General features: G+C 41.1%; 1 protein-coding gene across 3 annotated transcripts in view; it reads right to left on the reverse strand.

The window, feature by feature from the left end:
* The window catches only part of fars2 (phenylalanyl-tRNA synthetase 2, mitochondrial), a 70,044-nt gene extending 68,289 nt beyond the window's left edge, over positions 1 to 1,755 (reverse strand). Inside the window, exon 1 of one of the 3 annotated variants that reach the window (XM_084034172.1) lies at positions 1,728 to 1,755. The gene's annotated coding sequence lies outside the window, so the exon portion shown is untranslated. Of the gene's footprint in view, positions 1 to 1,354; positions 1,471 to 1,727 lie in introns of those variants that run through there. The other 2 variants (XM_084034174.1, XM_084034173.1) reach the window with 2 other exon arrangements.
* Between the last annotated feature and the right edge of the window lie 5,042 nt (positions 1,756 to 6,797).

Consider the following 6,797-nt stretch of genomic DNA (forward strand, 5'->3'; position numbering starts at 1 on the left):
CATTCCTCCCCTAATAGGACCTAACAGCAGCCTGTACTCCGATCAATAGTGACGGTTATTGGTGATCTCCAGGGCTGATTAGAATGATTAACGCTCATCGATTGAAATCATCGCTTATGAGAGTATTCTGTGTTTTCTGGGTCTCATATAAACTGAATATGTATCCAGGTGTGAATCAGACGGAACATGCAACTGATCAATAGCTGCGGACCTAATGATCACGGATGGGCAATTATATCTTTAATCATTGCATTGTCTACTTCCTGTGTAACCAGAAGTACCTGATAACAAGCTGTGAGGAAATTAATCTGCAACTATTTTAATCATTTAAAGATTAAAATAACACTTTTGTTGCTGTTTTATTATTATTACAATTGTTGTTATTGTTATAAAATAATAATAATTATTGTCATCATACTTTAAATAATTATTATAATTATATACATTATTATCATAATTATAATAATGGTTATAATAATTATTATGATTTATGATTTTTATTACCATTGTTATTTCATATATATATCAACTTAGGCTTTGGGAAATGTAAATTTCAGCCTCACACACGCACACACGCACACACACACACACACACACACACGCACACACGCACTAACACACACACACACACACACACACACACACACACACACACACACACACAGCAGTGCCACTGACCTTTACACTATGAGACAGCAGGACATCAACAAACAGTATGAGTCTCTGACCTTTCACACATCCACTGCTAAAGAGCAAACCACACACACACACACACACACACACACACACACACACACACACACACACACACACACACACACACACACACACACACACTGAATGAGTCATGTATTAACTTTGACATCACTTCCTCCCTGTCATCGCTCCGGCCCCAGAGGTCAAAGGTCAGATCCCTTAAAGTTCAACCAGTCAGCCTCTGTGTGGTTGACTTTTTTTATTTTTACTGTGTGGTATTAGTACTTTTACTGGGACTGAGTATATTCATTGTGTGGTTTAAGTACTTTTACTGTCTTAGAGTATATTCATTGTGTGGTATAAGTACTTTTACTGTCTTAGAGTATATTTATTGTGTGGTATAAGTACTTTTATTGTAAAAGGATGTATTGTATGGTATAAGTACTTTTACGGTCTTATGGAGTAAATGTATTGTGTGGTATAAGTACATTTAACAAAGTATATTTTTGTGTGGTATGAGTACTTTTACTGTAGTAAATGACACATGACATCAAGTGACATTCACACACTACTTGTATATATCTGTACTTTGAACACATTCTATACTTCAGACAGTAAATCTACCAATTGTTTTGTATTTTACTGCGGATTTCCAAACCTGCAGCCGGAAGCACCGCTGACGTCACAGTCTGTCAACTGGCGAGACAACCCGACAGAAAGGTCACACGCGCGCTCACGCACACACCGGAGTGCCCACAGTGCTTTGAAGCTTCTGTGATTACGTCATGATAGCCGTGCTCGCGTGGAGGCTGCGGTCCTGTCCGCAGTGTTTGTAGCCGAGCAGCTAACCGGTGGCCGCTAACAAACACCATTTAGCGGGAAACGACGCCTTTTGTGACGCAGACACGCTGCCGGTTGTTGCCCCGACGTTGACAGCTACGACCTCACAACACCGTCCATTCATTAAAACGCACCATTAACACGTTAACGTGCACTTTTCTAAGAGGTTAACGTGAGCCGCGCTAACTCACCTCCTGGTCACACTCCAGCGTCGCGCTGCTGTCCCGGTGGGCGGGGGCGCGCCTGAACGCGTACTGCTATTTAAATCGTGTTAAACATTAACCGGATTTTGTTTTTGTTTTGGTGATGTTTTATGACAGTAGAATCTGTGAATGTGGATGTGACTTTAAATAAATAAATGCGGTGGGATAATAATGCGAGGTGTTTCTGTACAGGCGCTGAATGGGACGCCCGCGGCTGTCGGGGGCTTTAATCTGTGGAGGACGAGCGGTGTTAGCATAGCAAACATCATGGCGGCGTCCGCAAGAGCGCAGGTGATTTCTCTGTACAGGGCGATGCTGACGGAGAGCAAGAAGTTCCCCGCATACAACTACAGGTAAGAGATGACGTCCAACTGCTCACGACGCAACTGCCGGTCCGTCTAAAGCGGCTGTCAGCGGGCGGATGCTAACGTAGCGGCTAGCGGCTTGTTTACTTTGTTTACATCAGCCGCGCGGACGGATCCGGTGTCGTAACTGTTATTCAACGATCAGCTCAGCACGCGGTGAAGCACTGGATACTTCCCTGCTAATATCCGACAGTTAAAATATCACAGCACAAGTACAAGTACTGCATTTAAAACCGTATCCAGGTATGTTGTTAGCAGCAAGTACTAACAGGGAGACACTAGAGATGAACAAGGCTAAACATAATAATAAATAATAATAAGTTATCAGTATAAAACGACAGTAACAGGGTATATTTACTGTGTGGTATTAGTACTTTTACTGTAACAGTATATGTATTGTGTGGTATCAGTACTTTTACTGGGACAGTTTATTTACTGTCTGGTATCAGTACTTTTACTGTAACGGTATTAGTACTTTTACTGGGACAGTATATTTACTGTGTGGTATAAAAACTTATACTGGGACAGTATATTTACTGTCTGGTATAAAAACTTATACTGGGACAGTATATTTACTGTCTGGTATCAGTACTTTTACTGTAACGGTATTAGTACTTTTACTGGGACAGTATATTTACTGTCTGGTATCAGTACTTTTACTGTAACGGTATATGTATTGTGTGGTATCAGTACTTTTACTGGGACAGTTTATTTACTGTCTGGTATCAGTACTTTTACTGTAACGGTATTAGTCCTTTTACTGGGACAGTATATTTACTGTGTGGTATAAAAACATACTGGGACAGTATATTTACTGTCTGGTATCAGTACTTTTACTGTAACGGTATTAGTACTTTTACTGGGACAGTATATTTACTGTGTGGTATAAAAACTTATACTGGGACAGTATATTTACTGTCTGGTATCAGTACTTTTACTGTAACGGTAATAGTACTTTTACTGGGACAGTATATTTACTGTCTGGTATCAGTACTTTTACTGTAACGGTATTAGTACTTTTACTGGGTCAGTATATTTACTGTGTGGTATAAATACTTTTACTGGGACAATAATAAATTATCAGTATCGAAACGTCCCTTTTTTCCGCGCGTTCAAATATGCAAAGGAGGGAACTTTGTCTACAGACACAAATAGACAAAGTAGTTAATTAATTAATATTATTTTGACCACTAGTCTGATGAAGTTCTGGGGGAGAAGTTGTAGTTGTAGTATGTATGTTGTAATTGCAGTAATTATAGTATGTATTGTGAGTAATTGAATATGTATGCTGTAATAAATGATAGTAATAGTAATATGTATTATTAGTAGCGACGTAGTGCTAGTATGTGTTTCATAGTAGTAGTGATGTAGTAAGGAGTAAGGAGTTGTGGTGGTAGTATGTGAATATAGTTGTAGTAGTATGTACTATTAGTAGTTGCAGTGCGAGTAGTTAGTAGTTGAATATGTATGTAATAATATGTTGTACTGGTAGTATGTAGTATGTATTGTTGGTAGGGGTTTGTATTGTTAATAGTAGTAGTAGTATTTGGTAAGGAGTTGTACTACCACTAGTAATAATTTGGATAGAAACATATTTTCCACATGATATATTCCACATTTATGACTCGGCGTTTACGATTCTGAAACTTCTCCACAGATTTCATATGTGGCCGGTAGAATAAATGATTGTTAGTGATGGAAGTATATGTAGACGATAGAAGTATTAGTATGTAGCAGCAAGGCAGGAAGGATTCTGACCACTAAAATAAATGAAACGTGACGCTGTCTTACATGATGTTGCATCATCTTTGATGTCTTGTTGAGTCGTGTTGGTTTTTTCTTCATCATCTCGGTAAACAGACGTGAATCTGATCTGGAACCAGTTTTCTCTGGTTTCACGTTGACTCCGTTCAGAAGAGTTTCTTACAGCAGATTTTTAAAATTGCATTGGGCAATATTGTGTTCTTTTTATTCTATTCTAATTGAATTATCTGCCGTTTGTTCCACAGAATATATTGTTGTATAATACACACACGTTCATTTTTAAGGTCTTTTTTCTGAGGCCCTGGTTTGTATTGTTGTAGTGTTGGACCATTTATGTGAACACAGAGGAGCCAGTCTCAGTGTCTGGACCTGACCCCTGACCTCATTGGTCCTCGGGTTCTCCTGCCGCTCTGCATTTGTCCTGCTGCTGAAGCCGACAGCTTCGCGCAGCGATCACATTAATATCGACCGACGCAGCGCCTGTTGTTTTTATTTATCACATCCCAAAACTAGTTTGTATCGACCCGCATGTGTAATTGTCCTCCTGCTGTTATCAAGACTGTTGTGAAGCGTCTGCTCCTCCAGCGCTCCATATCTCATACTTCATCTCCTTTTTAACTGTGTTTATTCCTATAAACTCACAGTGATGGATGGGTGAATATTCCTGTCTGGAGACTATTTCTGTGTTGAAGCTGTGACGAGGCAAGTTATTTGTTTCTTTGTGTAGGGAAGGAAAGGGAAGGAGAGGGAGGAAGGAAAGAAAGATGGAGGAAGCAGGGAGGGAGGGAGGGAGGGAAGGAAGGAAGATGGAGAGATGAATTGGTTAAGAGGGAGAGGAAAGAAGTGTGTGTGTGTGTGTCGGGGTGAGGTTGGGACATCCTCTTCAACTGTCATCACACTCTCGCTCCACACGGACATCAGAGAGCGCCGCTCCCCGCTCGCCTTCATGCGGACCGCCGCTGTGTTGAATTATTGAGAGGCCAGATGAGACCCCCCCCCCCTCCTCCTCACGCTGCTGCTGCAGGTCCACATAAAACAAGCCCCGCCCCCCAGAGAGATGCCAGCCGCCCTCAGACGTCACGTGTGGCGAGAGAAAACAAAAGATTACTTAATTAACTTTAATAAATTAACTTTATAATCTGATTCTCTCTGTCCTGCTGGTGCCAGCTGGCCCCAAAGTGCCTACATGTACCAGCATGCATTGCACACACCATCGGCATCCAAAGGAGTTATTAGCTCCTATTATTCGTGTGTGAGTAAGAGAAAAATAGCAGTTTTCTCTATGTAGTTCTGCAGGGATGAACGCTGCATGTTTCTGCTGATTCTGGGTCGCCGTTGGCAACAACAACGCTGCATTGTTGTCGTGCAACCCGCTGCAGAAAGTGAGGAGTCACGGGTCTGACACGAGTGTGTTTTGGAATTTGTGGTCAGATGCATCACGACAAAGGTCGGGGCTTCAGATGAGGAGTTGAGTTGCTGTGTTTTATTTATTTTTCTTCTACTGTTAATGTTTCTGAAGCTGTTTTAATTTATCGTTTTCACTCGTATTGTTCTTGTTGTACAGCACTTTGATGGAAGGTGCTTGTGTTATTATTATTAATAACATATTAGAACCGGAGTCCACAAACGAACAGGCGATGCTGCCTCTATTTAGCCAATCAGAGCTGTTCTCCTCACCGTGGTGATCGGTGCTGTGAGAGGTCAAAGTGAACCTGCATCGTGGACATCGAGGTCTCTAACGGTGCTGTTATGTGGTTGTTTCTCCAGGAACGACCATATTTAGAGGAAACCCGGAGTGGGCGTGTCTCCTGTCAGTTTGTGTTTTTGTGCTCAGAACGACCTGAATCTGCCAGACGTTGCTGCAGGCCGAGTTGTCGTCTCGCTCTGCCGCTACGACAAGAAGCAGGGTTCATACGGGTGCTGGAAATCCCTGGAAACACTTTATTTACATTTCTTTATGAAAAATGACTTTTGATGATGAACAGATGATGAAAATAGTTGGTGATTATATTTCTGTGGATCTGTTAGTGGAATTAGTTTTCCTTTCATTTGTGGTCCTTCTGTAAAAAGCTGTCTCCAAACATCATGTTGGTTGTTTAGAGGACAATAACATCTCATTTAATGTGATGAACAAGTGACATCATAAGTAGACTGAATACTGACCATTGGATTGATACAAAGATGGAGTTTACCACAGCTGGAAGGGGCTGGAAAAGCATGGAAATGAAATGCTTGAGTTTGACTTTGAAGAAGGTGGAGGAATCCAGTGCGAGGACATGTGGGAGAGTTTGGCTGATTTTTGAGGAGCTTTGTCGCCGAGAAAGAGAGACGGTTAAAAAAAACCCCAACAATATGGAAATAAAGTGAGATGAAACATTAATGCTCCTCTGCAGGGAAATCAGATCACTGCAGCAGTTAATGGGAACAGGGAGCGGAACGTAAACACAGAAATGCAATTTAAAACACAAATCTGGAGAATTTGGGTGTTTGTTTTCAGACGTATTGTTGTAGTTAGATGAATAAAAAAGTGGGTGAGGAAGAGGAGGATATATTTGAACAGAAACACGGAGCTGAGCCCTGGAGGAAGGTAAAACAACAGTCAGAGCGCTGGAGAATATATTAAAGAGGAAGTTAGAGCTTACATGGAGGACAGACTACATCAGGCTGTTTCCAGGACCTTGAAAAGCCTTGAGACGAATTGATAAACACGGTGTTTGAAGTCATGTCCCTGAGGTTCCTCATTTCTTTATTTATAGAGTCTGTGCTATCACAAGAACCGCTGCTGGTGGACTATTTAGCATTTATATTTATTTATAGCATTAAATATTTCTATATTATGAAGGAAAGAAAAGCCAAATGACTTGAATGTAAAAACCATCGTGGTCACATCTATATTCTGTCATCGTCGTCATCTCCTAGACATCGTCCT

Source organism: Eutrigla gurnardus (genome assembly GCF_963514095.1).
Source record: "Eutrigla gurnardus genome assembly, chromosome: 18".
Classification (NCBI taxonomy): Eukaryota; Metazoa; Chordata; class Actinopteri; order Perciformes; family Triglidae; genus Eutrigla; species Eutrigla gurnardus.